This window comes from Talpa europaea, assembly GCF_964194135.1.
Source record: "Talpa europaea genome assembly, chromosome: 6".
Lineage (NCBI taxonomy): Eukaryota > Metazoa > Chordata > Mammalia > Eulipotyphla > Talpidae > Talpa > Talpa europaea.
The window spans coordinates 46,042,894-46,066,834 of record NC_140072.1 but is presented as its reverse complement, the minus strand read 5'-3'; the positions used below and the strand labels follow the sequence as shown (position 1 = coordinate 46,066,834).

The 23,941-nt window shown below is 43.6% G+C and overlaps 1 protein-coding gene across 1 annotated transcript in view; it reads left to right on the top strand.

Moving 5' to 3' along the window:
* Positions 1-23,941, top strand: part of TCF7L1 (transcription factor 7 like 1) — a gene marked incomplete at its 5' end in the record, with an annotated part of 144,879 nt that overhangs the window by 33,014 nt on the left and 87,924 nt on the right. The gene's annotated exons all lie outside the window — the stretch shown is intronic.

Here is a 23,941-nt window from a genome sequence, read left to right as displayed (position 1 = left end):
TGTGTTCGCCTATTTTCCCAAGGGCTCCCTCTTTCCAGGTCAGGAATACTGACATTTAACAAGCACTTACAAGATTTATTTCCCCATTATAGAGATAGGGAAATTGAGGCCCAACTGAATCATTAGAATCAGAGGTTGGCATGACCTTACTGCCATGGTGAAATTGAGTGAGCTACTCACCTTGAACTTAAAATGATGTTGGCCTTACAAATGAAATTGAGAATACCTACTGCTTGTTTCCCATCAGTTGGGTACAGACCAGTTTCTCGCTTTTCTTGGCATGGTTCTCAAATGCATCCGAATTCTCCACAGAGAAATTAACACATTAATTAATTAACACGCATTACTGGACCCAAACTCCAGAGTGTTTGATTGGGTCGATGAGGGGTGGCAGCCTGAGAATATGCATTTCTTACAAGTTATTACAAGATGCTGCTGGTCCAGAACCATACTTTGAGAAACTCCTTACTGGGGCTTCTCTTAGATTCAGGTTTTTTTGTTCCCACCTTCAGCCCCCAAACCAACACAGTGAGTGTGCTAGGCAGCCATTGTCTGGAAGAAGATTTGCTTTCTTTTCAACATACAGGAGTCAGATGGGCTAAGGCCTGGGGCTAACCTGCCATCATGTCCTATGCACGCCCCTGCCTCTCTTCCCTTCCCTGTGCAAATGTAGGAATTAGACGGAGCTGAGTAAGCTACCTTATGCTGAGAAGGGCTTGCTGCATAGTTGGTTCAGTACCTTCCAGCATGTGGAATTTGATGAGCTAAGCACTTTCCATGGTAAGGCATAAAAAAGATTTTTCATCCTTTTTTGAAAAAAATACAATCTTTCTCTCAAGTCGTAACTGTTGTTAGATATCCAAGGGGAAAAAAGACTGTTTAATGCTCGGTTCTTTTAAACAATTGTCTCTGACTAGCCCTCCATCAACTCTGGAGCTCATTTTAATGGCTTCAAATGTGTGGGGAGGGCCTCCCCGGTGGTGCAGCGGTTCAGCGCTGGGTTGCGAAGCTGCCCGCGGCCTCCGCGGCGCCGGTTCGATCCCCGGCTGCTCCCTGGCCACCGGAGGAGGGTCCCGCATGGCGCGCAGACCTCGCCTGCCGCCCGCTGCTCCCCTCAGCAGTGTACTTCGGTCCTTCTGCCTGCTCTGCTCCCCGCTCTGGCTCTGGTGAATTCTCTCACCCTCCTGCGTTTCTGACTGTACCCAGTGCATGTATAAACAAAAAACAAACAGACAAACAAACAAATAAATAAATAAAACATGCCTCTATTAAAAAAAAAAAATGTGTGGGGAATTTTACTCTCCTGGGAAGGATGTCACTGCTCAGGACTCCACCCAGCAAGGCCCCAGGAACAGCTCCATGACTCAGTGGGCCAAAAGGGGCATTGATTGTGGAGTGGATGCATCCCCTTCCTTGGCATCAGAGCTTTGCCTTATGGATACATCAGTTTGGCCAGCGTAAGACTTGGATGCTTGCAAGGGCCTTTGATGGTAGCTTCTGGGCACTTCTGATAGGAGAGCATTTGACAAACTGCTCACTGGCCAGATGACAGCCAACAGAGATTTGCTGCTCTGACTCAAATGAGAAGGAGCAGGAGACTAGTGACGTGGGGAAAGAGGCCATGGCATGGAGCAATAGGAGGAATCCAGGGAGAAGAATCCAGTCTTGAAGAACAGATGTCTCTGAGCCTGGCTAAGAAATACCCCAGCTGATGCAGAAGACCCTCAGTAGGGAGAAGATGAAGAGGCATGGGAGCCTCTAATGTCTATTCCTGTGGTACTTGTTCTGGGGCCCCTAGGTGTGTGGTGAGACCCTAACCCTTAGGAGGCCGGTCTGCAAGGTAGGGCTCCAAAATGAGTTGAGGCCTGAAATACATCACTGGAGACTAGTAGGTGGGCTTTTTAGTTTTGTTTTGAGTAAGTTGAAACATGGTGTTCCTAATGCTTGGGATCCATAATGGTTATTTTCACCGAGAATCTCAGAACTTCCCAAAGCCTGTGGTAAGGTGAGAAACTGAAACAGCACAGGGAGGATCTTGATTAGGGTCCAGGAGGGGCTGCCAGAGTGTTCTCCTGCCTAGGCAGAGCACCTGAGGAAATACTAGGTTAGTGTTGTGGTCCCGACCTCAAAAACTGGAGCTTGGAGACAGGCAGGGGTCAGAGTGTCATGGGGTTCTGAGCCTTACAGAGAAGGTACTTCTTTGCTGAGCTCTGCAAGATGGAAGAGAGGGAAGGTATAAGAATCGAACCTCGGACAGTGAAAGGTGTCATGGTGCAAATTTGGTGCTCTGAGAAAAACCAACATTAAGGTCAGATTTTTCCAAAGGCGTGACAATAATCCAGCATCAATAATAATAGCTTATTTTTGAAGGGCACTTTACAGTTTGTAAAGCATTTGCATGGGAGATAGTGGAGCTTCCTTCTGGAGAGATTCAAGTTCAAGGAGGGGCGTAGTTGAAGGGATTCAGGCCTTCTTTATAGCTACAGGGATCCACATAGGTGTTTCCCAAATGTGTGTCAGAATTAGATGGGGTACTTTCAAAATATTCACTGTGTGGGGACTTGCCTCTAGACTTGTTGAATTGGCATCTTCTGGGGGCAAGGCCCAGGCAGCTGGTCCACAGCATGGCAGAGACCTGCCCATCAAGTTTATCATTGCATCCCAGTGCCTGCCACACAGTAGGAACTCAAGAATTGTGCTTACTGAGCCCATGAGCTGATATAATGCCCTGATCTTTCCTGCTGCCTCTTCCATGTTCTGGCCACCCTAGACTCTTTCCTGCTTTTTGAACACACCACACCATTCAGCCTTTACTCTCACTGTTTCCTCAGTCTGGATTCCTCCTCTGTTCTTTCTGCTACAGAAGCCCCATGTTTTTGTGCATACCAACAATGTGAAGGGTTTTATGCTAGAAGCTCATTGCTGTCTTCAAAGGCCTTCCCTGACACCCTCTTTCTGTGGCCCCACGAAGGGGAGAGGTCACAGGGCTTCTCTTGGACTAACATTCTTTAGCATCTAGATGCACATCAGTGAAAAATATTTGCAAGCTCAAAAATACATAGACATATGAATATACACACATTATTTTTCAGAATAAAGAAACCTGCAAAATTGAAATGAATAAGTGATTAATTTAATGTTTAATCAAAAATGACTTCTAAATGTCCGGTCATCACTGCCAGAGCTTAGTCAACCAATATCCCACCTAGTTCCTTAGTTAGTGAGGGATTTGAAAGGATTGAGCTCCAGCCAAGATCATAGTCAAAAACTCCATCCAGTTTTTCAGATGCTGTTCTGTGGAGGTCGTGGTCCCTGGAAGGTTCTGTGGTTATGAACTCCCTCCTGCCTTTCACATCCCTCAGAGGTTAGTGACCTTCTAAAGTGAGGCTTAAAGAAATAACCATAATAAGAGTCAGAGCTGACCCCTGTGGAGTGTTTCCTATGCATCAGGCATGGTTCCAAGTGTCTATATATATATTCCCTCATGTCATTCTGTGTGGAGGCCTTAGAAGGTTAGTACTAAGTTACTTCTCTTGGGGGGTTAGGAGAGAGGTTTACAAATGAGGGAGGTACAGTGAGCAAGAGGCACCAGAGAAATGGCTGGATCACCTAGTGAGCAGACCTGCCTAACAGGAGTGGCCAGCATGCCTTGGGGGTATGGGGTGTGTGTGGAGGGAATGCATTCCTTGTCCAGAAACTCAGTATGAGTAAGTTGGCCACATCCTTTAAAGCTTCTTGTGGAAAATGGTGCTGCTTCGGAAGGTAAAAGGAGTATGGGAGACTCCCAGAGTTAGATATGCTTCTGTGCTGAGCCTGTGCCCAGTCTGCTGGGACAGCAGCAAAGGGGATAAAATAGCATGTGAAAAAAAGAATCTGGTGGAGAGAGAGAGTTCAAAACAGCAGAGGAATTGAATAATCATTGGGCCAGAACCAGAGACTTAATGAAGAGGGAGGGAACTCTGCTTAGAGGAGGAAGTCTGGGCCAGAGTGTGCCTCCAGCAAGGCAAACTAATATCTGTATCTTAAACCACAGTTCACTGGTACTGCAGGTGGGATGACAAGAGTCACAAGCCAAACACAGGCATCACCCTCACAAACTGTTTTAGTGGGAAGACACAGGACTTTGTGTAAAGTAGTCAAACCTCTTGGTGGGCCCTTGTGATGAAGGACACCAGAAAAGGGAGCAGTCCGTGGAATTGTAGAAGAGTCAGGATATGTGAGAGATGTTGAGGAATAAATGGGGTTTCATTGGAGAAGAAAGGGAAAGCTGGCAAGACCTTGAAACTGAACCTGCCTGTCCCAGGTGGAAAGGGCACATCCAGCCTTGCAGGGTGGCCTGAGACCTGGTTGGTTTTGCAGCTACGCTGCTGGGCCACAGGAGCTGCAGACACAGGGTCCCTGGTGCTCAGACTCTGTGAATCAGGGCCAGATACAGACTCTGGATGCTGTTAACTGACAAGCAGCTAGGTTGTGGCCTGAGGTGGCAGCAGCCTGTGCAGGCGGGAGAGCTAGAAGGCAGCAGGAATGTGTTAACACTAGCAGCTGGCTGCTATCTGATCCTGGCCAGCAGTGACTTCCTCTTCCCCCATTGTTAACATACCAACAGACTGTGAACGAATGAATGAGTGGGTAGAAAGGGTTCCTGGACATGCTATCACTGTGGGAGATATTGTTGTTCTCCAGAGAGCGTGCCCTGCCAGCCTTAACATTGGGCAGCCCCAGGTGGAAAATGGCTTACTGAGTAGACTAGACCTGAAGGCCAGTGACGGTTAGTGTTCTGGTTGGGACAGAACACCTGCTTTACAAAATAACCCCCCAAATGCCTTACCACCGTGGAAGTTATTTCTATCTCCAGTGCAAATATGTATCCCTATACTTTACTCAGGAATCCAGATCTTTCCATCTAAGAGCTCTGCCATCTTCTGGAGCAGTGGTGTGATACAACAGTGAGTGTATATCAGAACCACTCGAAACACACATTGCTGAGCACCACTCCCACAATGGTGACCTGGGAACTCACATTTCTAACAAGTTGCATTTGCTGCCACGGGTTCAAGTACTGCATTTAGATATAATAACCACTGTTGTGGGACTCCCAAGCTTTCTACCTGTGTATATCCAGGTGAGGGAGAGAAAGCAGTCATCAGTTGCTGTGAGTCTACGTGACCCCAAAGGAGCCAGAGAAACATAGACTTCCAGGGTCCCAGGAGGAAAATAAGATGGCACTGTCTGCCACAGTTAAAAAGGGCAGCACACATGCTGATTGCATCTGCTCTCTGCCTGAGATACTAGTTTCCGTAGGCATTTAAATATGTAGAGAAGTCAAGCAAGATTTCTGCCTACTGACGGCACTGGTGTCTTTCAAGAATTCAGAGCCTACCTGCAACTCTTTATTCAATTTCCAACTAGTCCTGCCATGCTGGTACAAATGGGAGTCATTTGAACCTCAGTCTCCTATGATGGGCCGTCTGTGGAGTCCCTAATCCAACCTTATTTTCAGGTCTAGGGGAGAATGCTGCAAATAATTGTAGTACATGATGGGCTTTGCTTTGATGTTCCCAGTTCCTCTTTAGAACTGGGATCTTTGTGTCACGATGATTCTCAAGCCTCTGACCCTGCTCTCTCCAGTAGTAGTTTAGTCTGACTCAGCCAAGGGGGATAGGCATGTACAGCGTAGATGGTCCCTGATGTGCGATGGTTCAACTTAAGATTTTTTACTTTATGCTGGTGCAACAGCAATCCACATCAGTAGAAACTGTACATTGGATTTTGATCTTTCCTCAGGCTAGTGATCTGCAGGATGATACTCTGCCTTGGCGCTGGGCAACTTCTTGCTGGCCTCTCCATCACGAGAATAAACCATCCATATCCCTCAGTGTGCTGTGTTGTCAGCGTTTTTCGGATATCATATTTTGTGGTTTTGCCTCCCATCATGTCTATAAAATGCCCCTTTGTGTCTGAGATAGTCAACACTTCATCACAAACTAGGCTTTGTGTTAGATGATTTTGCCCAGCTGTGGGTTAATGGAAGTGTTCTGAGCACACATAAGGCAGGCTAGGCTAAGCTATGATTTTTGGTAGCTTTGGTGTATTCAATGCATTTTTGGCTTACAATTATCTTAAATTAACTTATAGTGGGTTTATTGGGATGTAACCTCTAACCCCATCATTAGTCATAGAAATATTTGTAGCGCAGGTCTGATTTGGGGCAAAAATCAATGTGTGAATCAGCAGATAAGTCCTTTGCCTGCCTTTGCCCAACACCCAGGAGGCTGCAAGATAACACGACTACAGACCATTTCCGTAAACTTATCTAGTTGTAGAGGCCAAGACAACCCAAATAAAATAAGAGAGAACTGAAAGTGTATGGCCAGCATTCAACATCTGTGGAGCCCTGGGTCAGGTGGGGAAGGGCCTGCCCACCCTCCTCCTGGAGCTTCATGTTTAGTTCTGGGAGCTGCAGTTCAGCAGTTCTTAGCCAGACAGATGATAGTGAGGGGGTGTGGGCAGCCCTGCGGAAGAAGAGGGAGCGCAATGGGGTATGTCGACTATCATGACCTTTGTGAAGTTATACTAATGGTTGTGGGAAAAGAGAGTCACGGGAATGAGTGTTTCCAGGGAGAGAACTTGAGCTAAGTGGGAGTTAGATGGAGGGAGGTAGATCTTTGACTTGGGTGTGGAAGGAGGCTTTTGAACCATTGTGACAGTTTGGAAGCACAGTGCTCTGCTCCAGAACTGTTCGTGTGCAGGTTGGCAGATCCACATTAAGGTGATGTTTTTGGGAGAGAAATTTGAGTAGAAGAGAAACAAAGCATCTGTGTGGGCTCAAAATCTGGAATAACCTTTTCCATGGAGCATGTCTTCAGTTGAGCTATAAAGACCAGCGGGATCTGAGTGGCTAGGAGGAGGGGAGAGTTTCTCAATATATGGATGCATCACGTCATGATGATGTATGTCAGTTATATCTCAATAAAATTGGGGGAGTGCAGGAAAAGGAGGGGTAGGCATTCTGGTCAGCAGAGAGGCACTGAGCATGGGGTACAACAGAGAGCAGGCACCTGTACCAGGGAGAGGGGTACATTGAACCTGTAAAATGGAGTCTGACTGAGGACTGTGGGGTCTTCTAGGGTGAAAGTGAGTTGGAGGTGGCTTTAGAAGTTTGTTGGCAAGAGCCCACATTGATTGTTGGTGAGAAACGGGACAAGGGGCAAATTTAGAGTTATTTTGCAGGAAAATGTTCTATAATCCTTGGTAGCTCTAGAATCTGCATGATGGTGCTTATGAAGACGCTTCCTCCTCATAATCAGAGTGTGAGGTTAGAGGCCAAGCTCCTTACCTGCAGAGTCCAGAGGGGAGGATCTCATCAGCCCATCCTTTTCTTGGCCTGTCCTTGCTATGCGTAAGCACAAGACCATAGTACTGGGACTTCTTCTGACGGGTGCTGCTTTGCTTGAACTGAGAGGGTGGCCCAGCTGATGCTTCCTACCCGTGGGTTTGTGGGTGGGACAGGGCATGGGAGGCTCAATGACTGTGCTTCCCAGGTCTGTGCTCTTCCTCTTGGGCCTGTCTATGGCAGGAAACTGGGCCTTTGCATTTAGATTTGGCCCACAGGGTCCTGTTATGACCAGGTGTGGGGACTCTCACATGAGTTACTCCTGACCCACATAGCACTTCTGCAAGGCTGAGACCTACCATCTCACAGAGGTCAAGGGGCTGCCCCAAGGTATTCCACTGAAGTGGAGTGACTGGTTCTACCTGTGTACCAGTTCTATCACTGCACATCTGGAGCTTTCTCCAGTGTTCAGGATCTTTAATAGTCCTGGATGAAGAGTCTCAGGTTCCTTAAGCATGTGACTTTCAGGAACTAAGAGATGCCTATGAAATTAGCGCTAGGCCACTGCACACTAGGAATGATAAGTGAAGTCATAATAACCAGCCTATGCTAAGGGTCTACTCTGGGTCAGACCTGCATTTTGACTCACAAGTGAAGCACAGTATTTAACAGATGAGGAAACTGAGACATGAAAAGGTGAAGTGGGTTGCCCAGTTGCAAGAGGGCCAGACATTATATCCCTTACACTTGACCTTGGAACATGCAAGGTATCTCACCAGAGCTCAGTTGGCTCAGAGTAGGCTTGACTCTGGAGAGGGTTGTCCAGCTTGTGAGTTTTCTTAGGACACTGCACCTGAGTGGGGGAATGATTTATCTCAGCCTGAGGTGCTGCACTGCGTGAAGGTTGTGGTATCTCAGGCCTGTGGTGGGTTTGTGTGACTACCTGAGAGAGGAGATTGTTAGAACATGGAGGGTCCTCATTGTATCTCATTAGTTGAAGTGTTCTGACCTGCCTCCTGGTCTATTTGTATGTCTTGCTGCCTCATGTTAACTTGAGAATCATAACCTGTAAGCAGCGTGGTTAGGAGATAATATAGGGGAAGTGTTTTTAGGGTCCATTCAAAAGTGACATAAAAGGGACCTCCCCGGTGGCGCAGGCAGTTGAGGGTTGCACTGTGAAGCTGTCTGCAGCCTCTGCAGCGCGGGTTTGATCCTGGCCTGCGAGGGCCCCGCATGGCGCGCAGACCTCCCCTGCCGTGCCCGCTGCTCCCCTCAGCAGTGTGTTTTGTCAGTCTGCCTGTTCTGCTTCCTGCTCTGGCTTTGGTGAATTCTCTCACCCTCCTGCACTTCTGACTGTATTCAGTACTTGTATAAATCAATCAGTCAATCAATCAATCAATCAATCAATCTTTTAAAAAAAATAAATCTTTAAAAAAAAACTCTTTTTAAAAAAAGTGACATAAAAAACTTATGGTGCCCACTCAACTGCTGTGGCTCCTCCTGGTCCTACGGGGTGCTGTGGAGACTTGATGCCTCCTCTCTGAACACTTCCCAAATGAAAGGGGAAAGCAGGCAGTGGCAACCATAGTTATAGGCTCACACTTCTTAGATTTAAAATTTTTATTTCTATTGTTTCCATAATGCTTATTCTTTAAATTAAATTGCACAAACATATGAATTAGCACCTATGAAAAAGTTTTTTCTATAAAGTTTGAGAGTTAAAGGCTCTTGATTGGTTTTCATTCTTTGGACGCCCAATATATTTGTTACTAGATTATTTCAAGAACAAGTTACCAGAAGGCATTTGCCTGAATAGTTCCTAAAAAATTCCTGTAAAAGATATAGATAATAAATACATTTTCTAGGGCCTCCCCGGTGGCGCAGCGGTTGAGCGCTGGGTTGCGAAGCTGCCCGCGGCCTCTGCAGCACCGGTTCGATCCCCGGCTGCTCCCCGGCCACCAGAGGAGGGTCCCACATGGCGCGCAGACCTCTCCTGCCGCCCGCTGCTCCCCTCAGCAGTGTACTTCGGTCCTTCTGCCTGCTCTGCTCCCTGCTCTGGCTCTGGTGAATTCTCTCACCCTCCCGCGCTTCTTACTGTACCCAGTGCATGTATAAACAAACAAACAAATAAATAAAACATGCCTCTATAAAAAAAAAACAAAACATGCAATTGGCTTTCCTTCAAAATAAAAAAAAAAATACATTTTCTATACTGTTATCCTGCCTGGAATATAAATGATTTGTCTTGAGCTAGATTTGTGTGATACTAATGAGGGAACATCAACAACTCCATCCTCCTGTCTCTACACACGCCTTTTCTTTGCATGTATGTTGGCAGATACCCAGTACGAATGTTTGCTTATGTTGTAGTTTGGTGAAAATCCATCTTCATTACCACCGCCACCGCCACCACCACCACCACCACCACCACCACCACCACCACCACCACCAGTGATGCTGAACCCAATAGAAATTTTGGAAGAACTGACGCTGGCAATGCTAAGTTGGTAGAACTTGTCAGAATGTCATGTTTTCCCTGTAATTATGTTTCACTCTCTTTTATTCTCCAAATGCTTAGTACCTTTTGCATTTTACTTCTTTTCAGAGGCTCCTCTTAGCTAGCAGGTGGAGAGTTCTTGATACTCTGATTTACCCCTAGGTTTAAAGCTTGTATCTTATCTCTCCAAAAGAAATTTTTTGAATGAGCCCCTAAGCCACAAGTATGACTCTCTAATAGTGGAATTTCAGCCATCTGGACAGAGTATGTGTGTTAAGAAGGTCATCCTCATGTTCAGTGAATTGCAGAACTCAAGTATCTCCATCTGTCTTGTTTTTTTCCTAAAAGTTTTATGTTGTGGAGACTTGTGGAGTGATCCATTTTGAATTATTTTTTGTATAAGGTGTGAATTTGAAGCTGATGCTAATCCCTGCCCCCACCCCCCACTTTTTGTGGATATCCAGTGCTCCAGCACCATTTATTGAAAAAACTAAGCTTGCACTGCTGAATTCATCACATCTAGGGTATTTGTGTGGGATTAGTTGTGAGTTCTCTAATCTGTTCTATCCCTGTCTATCCCTCTACCAATAGCAGGCTGCCACAATTACTGTACCTCTGTAGTAATCCTTAATTTGGGGAGTCTTTTATTCTTTTTCAAAATTATTTAGGCTCTTTTAGGACCTTATGTTCACAGAGAAACACACGATGTTATAGCATTGTTATTTAAAATAACCACAAATTGGAAACTATGCAAATTGTGCTTCAATGGTAAATGGTTGAACAAACTAGCACATCTATACTGTGGAATACTACTTAGCAATAAAAAGGAACAAATTATCAATATATGCAGCTACACAGAAGACTCGGGAATTATGCTGATTAAAAGAAAAAGCCTATCTTACAAAGGCTATAAACCACACTATTCCATTTGCATAATGTTCTTGAAATAATAAAATTAGAGAGATGGGATCAGATGGTTGTCAGTGGTTAGGGACTGATAAGGAATAGTTCTTATAAAGGGGTAATATGAGGGGGATGGTAGTTTAGCCTCTTGATTGTGGTGGTTACACAAAACTATACAAGTGATAAAATTGTATATGCACATGCAAATTCTTATAAAACTGGTAAAATATGAATAATTTCTGTGGTTTGTGCCAATGCCAATATCCTGGTTTTAACATTGTTTAGTTATTTATTCAAGACAGTAACATTGGGGAAGACTGGGTGAAGAGTGCCTGGAACCTCTTCATATATTTATTTTCAATTTTCTATGAACCTATAGTTATTTCAGTATAAAAAGTTAAAAAACACATGAAACAATGTTCATGCTCTTTATTTTGTATCAGTAACCTGTACAGACTGGTGGTTATCTCTGCAGGAGGGCAAGTGGCTTCCTCTGGTTCTATAATATTTTTTTTCTTAATAGCAACAACAGAATTTGAAGTCACAAATGTTAACATTTGTGAATACGGGGTGATGGGTTTCCTGATGCTTATGTTTTTCTCTGTCCTTTTTTGCTATGTTTGAATTGTTCCATTATTTTAAAAAATAAAATAAATTTTGCATTATTTAAAAAATAAAATAAATATCAAAATTTGTATGTGCCTGGGTATTTATCTCCATGTTATCTAAAACTGTTTACACAATTGGTCTGAATATTTAATATTTCCTTAGTCAAACCTCTACTCAACCACACACTTCTTCCCATGAATTACTAACTCGGGGTTGGAAAGAACATAATCTATCTTTTTTATTATGACAAGCTAATTTAATTTTAATTGCTCGCTATAGCACTGCATTATGAGGAGGAGCTTCCTTTTAATTATCTTTTGGGGGGGCTTGTTTCTAAAGTAATATGATCTCTTGAGCTGAGAATCATCCTTTCCAAAGTGACCACCTGACTGAGCTGAAAATATTTGTGTGCAACAGTGTAAATAGACTGCTCCTCTGACTGGTAGACCTGCCCTCTTCTTGCAACAGTTAAAAAAATTCCAGGTGGGTGCTTCACCCTTCCTGGTCCTGTTTGAAATACAAAAGTCATTTCAGAGATTTTTTTTTTTTCCTGGAAAACACCAAATTAGTGACACAAGAATGGAACCATGTCTCTTCAATCCTCATTTAAATATTGGTCATTTCCTTCTAGATCATTTTTCTTGGTGACATGTTAAACAATCTCAGGTCAGCTGAGTCCTTAAAGGTCGCTGTGGGTGTCAAGCATGCTGCCCTACCCAAGGCACGAGATAGCAGTGCCCTTCAGCTCCGGCCCAGAGCCCCATCCTGCTATTAAAGAAAAGGGTATTCTATTTATTTTTTGTTTGTTAGGTTTTGCTGTCTGCCTCAGCCTTATTTCTTTCAGCCTTCTTATGTAGCAGCATCCTCTGCTGCTGTTACCCCCTTTGGGGTAGGGGGGGGTGCTGTACAGTTGGCTTCCAGAGGATGCCATTTAAAACGTAAAGGAGTCTTCACACTGCTCTTTGTGGTGGGATGGCCTCCCTTCCCGTGGGCAAACCCCGGGGCTGGAGCCCTCCGGCTGCCCAGTGGCTTTTGTGTGTGTGCAGCTTTCAGCTCCTGTCCATCAGCCTGAATGAGCCCATTCAGGGGCATTCATGCGCCTCGGAGACCCCGGCTGCCTGGACACAATCAGCTGAGAGAGGAGCTTCGGGGCCCGCGCAGGAGAATGTGCCCGCTCGGCCTGCCTCCAGAAGGCCCTGATTGTTCAGTGGAGCCCGGGGCCCAGGAGTGCGCCCAAAGGGGTGCGGTTGGACAGCCATTTGGGACCCATTCATTCTTGGCTCTGGAAGGGGAGGAGTGGCAATACCTTGTAGGAAGGAGGAATGTGCAAGCACTGCCTACTTGAGTTTATCTTTGGCTCTGACCTTCAGCATTTATCTTTGTGTACTATCCATCTGATCCCCGTTTAAGAGCAGAGACCTTGTCTTTTTTATCTTCAGAGCCTTGCTGCACCCAATAAGTACCTGTTGAATGAGCAAACTCAATTGTGCACCTTCTATCCCAGCCCGGGCTGCACCCATGCCCTCCACTGACTGTTCTTTGAAGAGGCTACGGTTTGCTCTGTCTGGGGCTGTGGATAACCTACTGAAAGAATTGGCTCACCTCATGTAGATGTGACAGTAGATTTAAGTCTCTGAAGGGACAAAGGACATTACAAGCTGGAAAGGGGCCATAGAGAAGTACCTTTTGAGAGCCGGGGGCCTGCTCTCAATTTGAAATGTGGTCTAGGGGCACCTAGGCCTCTACACAGGCTGGTCTTGGGCCTGGTTGCAGGAAGGGGGAGTACTAGGACTGACATGGAGCCAGTTGGTGGTAGATGTGGGCTTGGGAACCTGGCCTTAACTGACTCCCTGTGGCTTGTACCATTTGGCAGCCAACACCCTCAAAGCCTCTGGCTCTCAGCTCTGGCGTGTGTCCTCGCCATGGCTCACACGCCCTAGGCCCCTGGTGAGAACACCAAAGAATGAAAAGCACAGACCAAGACACCAAGGAGCCTTTGTGTTCCTGGCTTTGCCAGAATTGTGTTTGATGATTACAGCCCAAGCCGTTGAAGTAGCAGCAGAAGAAAGAGGAGAATCTTCCATTTATTGAGAATTTACTGGGCTAAGGAACTATAAACCAGAGATATACTACTGGATGGCGGGAGGAAGAGAGGAGGGATTATGGCCAAAATAAGGGGGGTGGGAATTATATGGGGAATATAACCAAATGAAAATGCATTCATTGTACAAAAGTGAAAAATGTTGTAAGAATTATATAAAATAAAAAAATAAATAAAAATAAAATTACCATGGTTATTGGTTATGAACCTGGTTGTCAGAGTTATGCAGAATAGTCTTGTGATCAAGGCATTGTTGCTGGAAAGCTTTGTCCCAGTGTTGGAAGTGGGTGATTACAGAATAAGGGTGGGAAGCCAGGACTGTGACTGTCTGGAGTGGGGGTGAAGAGCATCTGAGTGAAGAGAGGAGAAAGGGAAGGCCCCTGAACCCACATGGTGTCTTTGCATCAATAAAAGGTGGTACAACTCTTGGAAAATCATTGCACAGAAAGGTTAGGAGAAAACCAAAGCTGCCAGAAAAAGTAGCTCTTATTTGGATTTTGAGAGTGAAGGTTGTAAGAGAAGAGGCAGGAGGAATGGACAGGTGGTGGATGGATAGGTCAGATGCTTGGAGGATGACAGGGGCCAGTCAAGCTGTAGAATTCTAAGCCCAGGTGTGGTTTCCAAACCTGGCTGTGTGTGCCACATGACAGTAGATTCCCTGAGACTGGATCATCACAGAGATCCAGCGGTTTGAGCTCAGTGCCGTGAAGCCTCTGCAGTGCCAGTTCAATCCCCGCTGGCGAGGCAAGCAGACCTCTCCTGACTCGCCTGCTGCTCCCCTCAGCAGTGTATTTCAGTCTGCCCGTTCTGTTCCCCACTCTGTCTTTGGTGGGTCCTATCAGTGTCCTGCACATCTGGCCTGTACCCCAGTTCTCATATAAATAAATAAATCTTAAAAAAAAAAAAAAAAGAGATTTGGGCTGGATCCTCCTCCAGTCCCTGGGTGGTGCCAACAGTTATGGACCCAGTGCTTTGGGCGTTTTTCAAACCCTGGTCTTGATTTTTTTCTTTAAAAAAAAAGAAAAGATTTATTTATGCATGCATGCAAGAACTTGGGTACAAGCCAGAGGTGTGGGGGTGAGAGGATTCACCAGAGACAGAATGGGGAACAGAACAGGCAGACTGACTGAAATACACTGCTGAGGGGAGCAGCGGGTGAGACAGTAGAGATCTGCTGTGCCATGTGGGTCCCCTCACTGGCCAGGGCTCGAACTCGTGCTGTAGTGGCTGCTGATAGCTTCATAGTCCTGACGCTTAACCCCTGCGCCACCAGGGGGGCCCCCTTGATTTTTTTTCTTTAAATTCCATTTTCATCATGTAAAATATGCAAGCAAAATAAAGCATGCCTGATGAAATACCCCACATTTCATCATCCCGGAGACCACCGACATACTAACTGGGGCTGCCAGGGTGGCTCACATTGGGGTGAGTAAGTCCCCTGCCACTTTCTGTCTCCATTGGAATTCCTTGCAAATGTGGCTTTGGTTAGGAAGCTTGTAGCTGAGCACCAGTTTTGTTAAAAATTCAGGCATGAATAGTCTCTCCTGCCATTATCCAGATGTTCACTCATGCCCTTGGTGGGCTTGACTTGGGGTGGCTTTGCGGCTCAGTGACCAGTTCACTAATGTGTTGTGTGTTGCTCTGTGGAACTGTCTCGTGATGGGTAGTTTCAGGCTTATTGCGAGTTTTGGGTGCATCTTGCTTGAATTTTATATTTGTGACAAGGAAAAGAACAGTTGTTGAGTCATGAGGAATGCTAGTAGCCCGAGCACATCAGCCTCATGTGGAGCTGCCCATGATTCCCCTCTGCCTCGTGGCAGAGGCCCCTGCGGGCCCTGACCACTCATCCAACCTCTCTGTTTTCGTTTTCTTCATCTGTTAAGCGAGGGTAGTAATAATAATGGCATTGCAGGCTTAAATAGGTAATGTGCTTAAAATAGTGTCTGGCAAATAATATTCACCATGTAAGAATATTAGAAACAATGTTATTTTAATTGTTCTATTTTGCAATAAGAATTGTCTAGCACTCTTTCAAGCTTTGGATCAGAGTGAAATTGCCCCAAGGGGGTAAAAAAAAATCTACCTAAGACAATGGTGCGTGGCCTTCTAGATGGTCTCTGTACAAAGCCAGATACATAAATATGTATTAAGATTTCATGGGGTTGGGGGGGTGTGGTGTGCAATTAGGCAAAATTTTTACCAAGCCTCCTTGGGGCAATAATGAAAGAAAGGCAGAGAAACACTGATTTAACTAAAGACTCACCGAAGATGAAAAGGCAGTCCCCTGAAAGCCTATTAGCATTTACTGTCAACTTACTGTGAAAATAAAGATTTTCTCAGTTCTCTGCAGTTAAAAACAAAATTCACAAATAAATTACTGAGGGCTGTGACTGATATAAGGCAACTTTCAACCAGAATATCATGGCTTTCAAGATGCAGTAAAATACCTTGATCGTTCTTACTGATTTGTCTGATTTTTTTGGACACACTTTGGCATCACATTAATAAAAAGGGTCCCACTGCTGAGGATTCACACAGTCTTCTGGGAGCACAGGCCCTTTTAGGTTAGGTGGCAGGTATGAAGCAGAGCTCCATGAGAGCCTGCCTGTGGCCTGGGCAGTTAGTTGGTCACCAGCCCTTGGGGAGCATTGCCCAGGGCGTTGGGCAAGTGGCAGACTAGCGAGGGCAGGCGGTGGTTCCAGAGCTATGTCAGGCCGTCTCTGACTCCTCAGGAAGGTTCAGACCTCATATTCAGTAAGAGGGAAAACAAAGACCTTCTTTATTGCCGCAAAGGCGGGTGGGGGACTGAAGCCCCCAGATGGTATACAAGCTGGAAAACCAAATCAAGTTGACCAACAACCTTAGGTTACAGTCACATGGCAGCTCCATTACTCCTGAATTTCCCATTTGAGGTTTTATTAGCTTTTAGTCAAAGGCGACATTGTGAAGAAACCCAGATTAGAATTCAGTTTATAAAACAGCTGAGTGAGAGAGAAAGTGGGATGGAGGAGCCAGGGAACCACATAGAAATCGCTGAGAGATTACTCACAAAATCAGAACCCAAACAAGCACTGTGTGTGTTCTGTGGGAGCGGGAAGGGGGCTCGAGCAGCAGCCGAGGGAGGCGTGTAGGTAGCTCCCTTTTCTCTGGTCTCTGGCCTGGAAGGTCCTCTGATCTGGAAGGAATTTCCCATGGGCACCGGCTGGGAAAGGGCCTGGACAGCCTCCCACAAATACACTAATGAACAACATGCCCTAGCCGTGACTTTGCCATGAAATGAACATGCAGCCTAATGCAGACCCGACATGGGTTTCACCACCTTATGGGGAAATAATGAAAATCAGACAAATCAGGGTTCCCGATAAGCGTGCACTTGGGGCAACTAACCTGAGATGAGATGAAATAAACCTTACCTTGCCGGTCTTGTAAGGAAGACAGGTTTGTTTGGGGAGAGGGTACAAGGAGCCGAAGGGTCATTTCATTTTACCAAATCAAGGGTGAAGATAGGGAACTTAAGAGTGTGTCATTTTCCTAGACTGAGGCTCCATCCTGCTTTTATTTCTATTGTGCGGGTGATGGGTACAGCCTGTCCCTACCACTGGTTCTGAATGGGTGTTCCTAATGGTTCAAATTGCAGTAACTAGAAAAAGAATTTCAGTTAGGTTCCCAAGGACTAATTCAGTCTCCACCCCAACTCACTATGGTGACATCAGTAAGTATCTTAGCCATTTTGTACTTCACATTCTCTTGTCTATAAAATGGCAACCTACTGGTCTTTGAAAAACAACAACAACAACAACAACAACAAAAACGTGTAAGAGACAATAAAATAAAATCCCAGTTTTAAAAACCAGAAACTGGAGCCATTTAAAATTTTGTTTGTCTCATGTTTATGAGAAAGGATAAAATAATAGATATCTAAACCAACACCAGGGACTCTTTGAAAAGCTCAAATTCTAGGGCAGTGGTTCTCAATTCTGGCTGCACATTAAAATCAACTGGGGAACTTTTGAAAAACACTAGTCCCCAAACCCCACCCCAAGCAATTAAATCATAATCTCTGGGAAGGAGGTCCAAGCATCTGTGTATTTTTAAAAGTTCCCTGGGTGATTCTAATGCAGCCAGGATTGGGAACCATAGTTTGAGCTATGCCAGTTAGATATAAAGATTTAGGCTTATTTCCAGAAATATTGTGCAAGGATTTTTTTCCTTTCATTTCTTTAATAGTTTAAAAATATAGCCTAGTTTATTTATTCTATTGATATAATTCATATACCCGAAAACTCACTTATTTATTAGTGAACGATCACTGGTTTTAGAATATCCACAGAGTTGTGCAACTATCACCACTATATAATTCCAGAACATTTTTATCATTCCAAAAAGAAACCGTTAGCCATTAGAGGTCACTCTCACTTATCTCCTCCCTTCAGCTCCTGGCAGTCACAAATGTACTTTCTGTCTCTATGGAGTTGTCTCTTCTGGATATTTCATAGAAATGGAATCATGCAACATGCGGTCCTTTGTGATTGGCCTCTTTAAATTAGCAAAAGTTTTCAAGGTTTATTCATATTGCAGTGTGAATGACTATATGTTCCTTTTTATGAATGAATAATTCATATTTAATGAAAAATATTCCATTGTGTGAATATATCACATTTTGTATATCTATTCATTAGTTAATGTACGTTTGGGTTGTTTCCACATTTTTGGCTATTATGAATAGTGCCACTGTGAACATTCATGTGCAAGTTTTTGTTTAGACATACACTTTCAATTACTGGATATATACCTGGGAGTGGAATCGTTAAGTCAAATGGTGACTCTGTATTTTGACACTTGAGGCACTGCCAGGCTGTTTTCTCAAGTGGGTGTACCATTTTATCTTGCCACTAGCAGTGTGTGAGGATTCCAGTTTCTTAACATCTTCGTCAACACTTACTATTGTCTTTTATTTTAGCTATCCTAGGGGGTGTGATGTATATCTCGTTGTGGTTTTGATTTGCTTTTTTTCTGATAGCTAATGATGTTCTACATAATGTTTATAGGTCATTGGTATGAGTCCTTTAGAAAAATGCCTATTCAAATCTTCTGACCTTTTAAAATTGGGTTCTTAATTTCCTTCTTGTTGAGTTATAGTAGTTAATTATGTATTCTGAATACTAGATTTTTATTAGGTAAGATGGTTTGTAAATACTTTCCATTTTGTGTACAGTATTTTCACTTTCTTCATAGTAACCTTTGAGGCTCAGAATTTTAAAATTTTGATGAGGCCCAATTTGTCTATATTTTCTTACTAAGAAATCACTGCCTAATCCTAGTCACGAAATGTATGTCCATGCTTTCTTCCAAGAGTTTTATTTTCACCCTTATGTTTTAGGTCTTCGGTGAATTTTGAGATATTTTTTATATGTAATGTAAATAGGTTTCATCATTCCCCCCACTGCCCCCCCCCCCAAAGTTAAGCATCCAACCTCTCTATGAGGTAATTTGACTGTCTTAGATTAGAACAGGTCATGGGATTTGGAGGGCTCTACCCCTTTCTGTAATGGTAAGGAACATGTGATACTGTGTGGTTTCAATTGAGGGGTAAATCCAGACTCATATAGGTTCCTCTAGGAACCTAAAATGCTTCCTGACTCTTATGAAAAGATAGAGTATAGGGCCTCCCCGGTGGCGCAGGGGTTAAAGACACAACACTGTTAAGGTGTTGCCAGTTACTGCAGCATGAGTTTGCTCCAGCTTGGCCCGGAGCAACCCACATGCCGCAGCAGACCTCTCCTGTCTCAACTGCCACGCCTGCTGCTCCCCTCAGCAGTGTATTTCAGTGGATTTGCCTGTTCTGCTCCCCCCCCCTCTCTGGTGAATCCTCTCACCACCCCAACTGTGGTCTACACCCCAGTTCTTGTACACATACATAAATAAATCTTTAAAAAAAAAGAAAAGTTAAAGTGTATTCTCCATAGTTTCAGTGAATTTTAATAGCATTCCTTGTTGAAAGATAGAATTTGCCTCTGAAGTACTATTTTTGCCTTAATACCACATTAACTAAAATGACCAGAACACTGCATGAAATATCACAAATGAAATGTCAACTCAGTATCAAATTTTTAAAGATATTCATCCTGGAATAGACAGATGATCAAGAGTACTTGAAATGCAAATTTAGATTACAGATACATCAGGCTTAAACTAAAGGGAAAATTCTGCAAAAAATACCACCCATAAAAAGTCTTTCTGAAATTGTATTTATAGTGACAGTATGAGAATGACTTTCCATATCCTCACTGACTCTTTAAACTAATCCAGTGAGCAGAAATTATACCTCACTTTTTTTTTTTTTAGAGGCACGTTTTATTTATTTATTTATTTGTTTGTTTGTTTGTTTTGTTTTTATACGTGCACTGGGTACAGTCAGAAGCGCGGGAGGGTGAGAGAATTCACCAGAGCCAGAGCGGGGAGCAGAGCAGGCAGAAGGACCGAAGTACACTGCTGAGGGGAGCAGCGGGCGGCAGGAGAGGTCTGCACGCCATGTGGGACCCTCCTCCGGTGGCTGGGGAGGGCTGGGGATCGAACCGGCGCCGCAGAGGCCGCGGGCAGCTTCGCAACCCAGCGCTCAACCACTGCGCCACCGGGGAGGCGCTATACCTCACTTTTTGATTCTCTCTATAAGCAGAAAAAAATCTTTGTAGAAGATATTATTAAGGTTTTCCCTCTAATCTGTGTGTGGAAAATTACCTGGATGTAAAATGGAATTAGGAGAATTTTTCATTTTCTAAATTTGTATAAAATTTTGGGTTATTTTAAAATAATGAATACTGTCATTGTATGCAAATAAAAGTATATTGTATATAGAAAGCTCTGAAGACCACCAGAAATTATGGGAAATAATAAATGAGTATGGTACAGGCACAAAATTAATATGCAAAAATCCTGTTGTATTTCTATACACAATTAACTAGCAGAAAGAGAAGTGATGAGAATGATGTCATTTACAATCATAGCAAAAAGAGAAAAATACCTAGGAAGGGGGCAGGAAAGGTACAAGGTGGAGGTAGGAACTAAAGGGGGAGAGGGAGGATGACCCAATAGTGTATGGTAAAGACTGTGAGTGCTTTGGTTGATGGTTGTGGTGTGTTGACATACATCTGAGAAGGAATGAACCTATTTCCCTAAACTAGACAGTATTATAAACCAATGGTCTTTCAACAAGTAAGGTAAAAATAAAATACCTAGGAATAAATTTAACCAAGGAAGTGAAGGACCTGTATACCAAAAGCTATAAAAACACTGCTGAAAGAAATTGAAAAAGCCACATAGCAAAAAGCATATGATCTGTGCTCATAGTTCAGAAGAATCAATATTGTCACAATAGTCAATTACTTAAAGCAATACACAGATTCAGCGCAATCCATATAAGATCCTAATGTTATTCTTCATTGAAAAGTAGCAAAAACCCCTACTGTTTATACTGAACTACAGAGACCTCCAAAAACCAAAACATTTTGGAGAAAAAAGAACAAAAATGGAGGTATCATGCTCTCCGACTTCAAACTATACTGCAAAGCTGCAGTAATCAAAAACAATCCAGCGTTGAAATAAAAAACAGGAAACACAGATGAATGGAATAGAGACCCCAAAAATAAAACCACATATAGATGGGCAACTAATTTTTGACAAAGGAGCCAAGAATTCTCTTCAGTAAATGGTCCTGGAAAAATTGGATCAGCCACATGCAGAATGAAAACAGACTGCTATCTTACATCATATACTAAAATCAATTCAAAATGGATTAAAGGCTTGAATGTAAGTTGTGAAACCATAAATTATTATTATTATTATTTAAAGATTTATTTATTTTTATACAAGAACCGGGGCACAGGCCAGATGCATGGGAGGTCAAGAGGATTCACCGGAGATAGAGCGGGGAACAGAACGGGCAGATTGAAGAAATACATTGCTGAGGGGAGCAGCAGGTGAGACAGGAGAGGTCTGCCATGCCATGTGGGATCCTCGCCGGCTGGCCAGCCGGCCAGGATCAAACCCAGCCGCGGAGGCTGCAGACAGCTGCACAGCCTGACACTCAACCGCCTGCACCACCAGGGAGGCCCTGAAACCATAAATTAAATAGAAAGAAAACATAGGTAATAAGCTCTTGACTTCAGTTTTAGTGATGTCTTTGTGGATTTGTTTCCAACAGCAAGATAATCAAAAGAATATAAACACATAGGACACATCAAGCAAAAAAATCTTCTCCATAGCAAAAAAAAAAAAAAAAAAAAAAAAAAAAAAAAAAAAAGCCATTGAAACATAAAAGCAGCCTATTGAATTGGAGAAGGTATTTGCAAACCATATATATTATTATTATTTTTTTTATAAATAATAAATTTTATTTTTATATTCCCCATACAATTGCAGCCCCCCCCCATTCTGACCCCAATCCCTCCCCTCCCGCCCCCGCCCCCCTAAAAGTGCAAACCATATATATTAGATAAGAAATCAATACCTAAAATAAATAAAACCCAAAAACCATATAACCAATTAGAAAATGGGAGGAAAATCTAAATAGGTATTTACCAAAAGAGATACAAATGGACAACAGATGAATGAAAATATGTTCTACATTTCTTATCATTAGAGAACTGCAAATCAAAACCACAATGAAATTCCACCTTATACCCATTAGAATGGCTACTATCAAAAACTCAAGAAAAAAAACGTTGGTGAGTCTGTGGAGAAAAAGGAACTCTTGTGCGCTATTTGTAGGAATGTAAATTGGTACAGCCTTTATGGAAAAAAGTGTGGCAGCCCAAAAGATTAAAAATTGAACTACCATGTAATCTATTAATCCCATTTCTGGGTATTTACCTGCAAAATATGGAAACACTAACTCTAAAAGATAATATGAACCCCGGTGTTCATTGCAGCACTAGTTACAATAGACAAGACAGAAAAGCAGCTCAAGTGTCTGGTAGCAGATGAATCAATAAGGATGTGTGCCACACACCTGCACATCCACACAGCCATAAGAACGACGAAACTGGCCATTTGCAATACCATGGATGGACTTTGACGGGATTATGCTAAACGAAATAAGTCAGCAAGAGAAAGAAAAACACCATCTGATTTCACTCATGTGTAGAATGCAAACAATTTATTTTATTTATTTATTTATTTTAAAAAGGATTTATTTATTTATTTATACAAGCACTGGGTACAGTCAGAAGCACGGAAGGGTGAGAGAATTCACCAGAACCAGAGTGGGGAACAGAATAGGCAGACTGATGAAATACACTGTTGAGGGGAGCAGCCGGCGGCAGGAGAGGTCTGCCCGCCAAGTGGGACCCTCGTTGGTCGCCGGGGATCAAACCTGTGCTGCAGAGGCTGCGGGCAGCTTTGCAGCCCATCGCTTAACCACTGCACCACCAGGGGAGGCCCTGTAAAAATTTTAAAGAGCAAATGAACTAAGGAGAAAGATTAAGAAACCTTTAAGAGGGGGAGAAAATGGGTGGGGAGGAATTGGTTGGTGGTAGGTGGGGACTGGTTATCTCTGGTGGAGGACATGGAAAGATATATATAGTTTCTGAGGCGAGAACATATACTCCTGGAACCCATAAATTAATGCAATCTCAATGAAAAGAATAGGATAGGGTAGAACAGGGTAGGATTAGGATAAGGAGAGAGAGAGGGAGAGAGAGAGAGGTTTCTGGTATAAATTGAAAAGTGCTGGCATTATTTCTCCTGGTAGAGAGCAGACCTGGTGTTGAGGGCAGCAAGGTGAGGTGAAGTGTGTGTTAAAAGTTCTGTTTTCCTGCAATAAAGGTGCTTATACCTCTTTAGTACCTATTGTCAATTAAAGGTTGTATATTTTTAGTCTCAAAATGATGGATTTGTGTGCACCTGCTCTCTGGATTGATTGATACAGTGGTAGAAGAATTTGGGGGTAGGCAGAGTGGCCTTGGCAGCTCCTACCCTTTATTTTAGTTTGTTCATATAATCATTTCCTTGTGGTTTCTCCACTTCCATGCATTTTTAAAACAAGTGAATGTTACATAAAAATTCAGTGTTACCACATTATTTGGACACTGGGGATTGATAAATCATTGATAAAGACTGTCATCTTCTTGGATAATTTCTTAGAGTCTTGCTATCAAGAATTGGCAGAGCAGGCCCTGCTGGCCTAGGGGCTAAGTCACAGCACTATCACTGCTATGGCCTGAGTTCAATCCCTGGCCCAGAGCTAACCCACATGGTGCAGCACAGGCCTATCCTGTCGCACCTGCTGCTCCCATCTGTAGTGTATGTCAGTAGATCTGCCTGTTCTCCTCCCCACTGTCTCTGGTGCATCCCCCTGTACCTCTGGCCTACACGCCAGTTCTTCTATGCATAAATAAATATTTCAAAAAATTGGCTGGCAGTTCTTTTTCTAGTATGATGTCCATTTGTAATTCACAAATCAATCTTTTATTTTTTTTTTAAAGATTTATTTATTTATGCA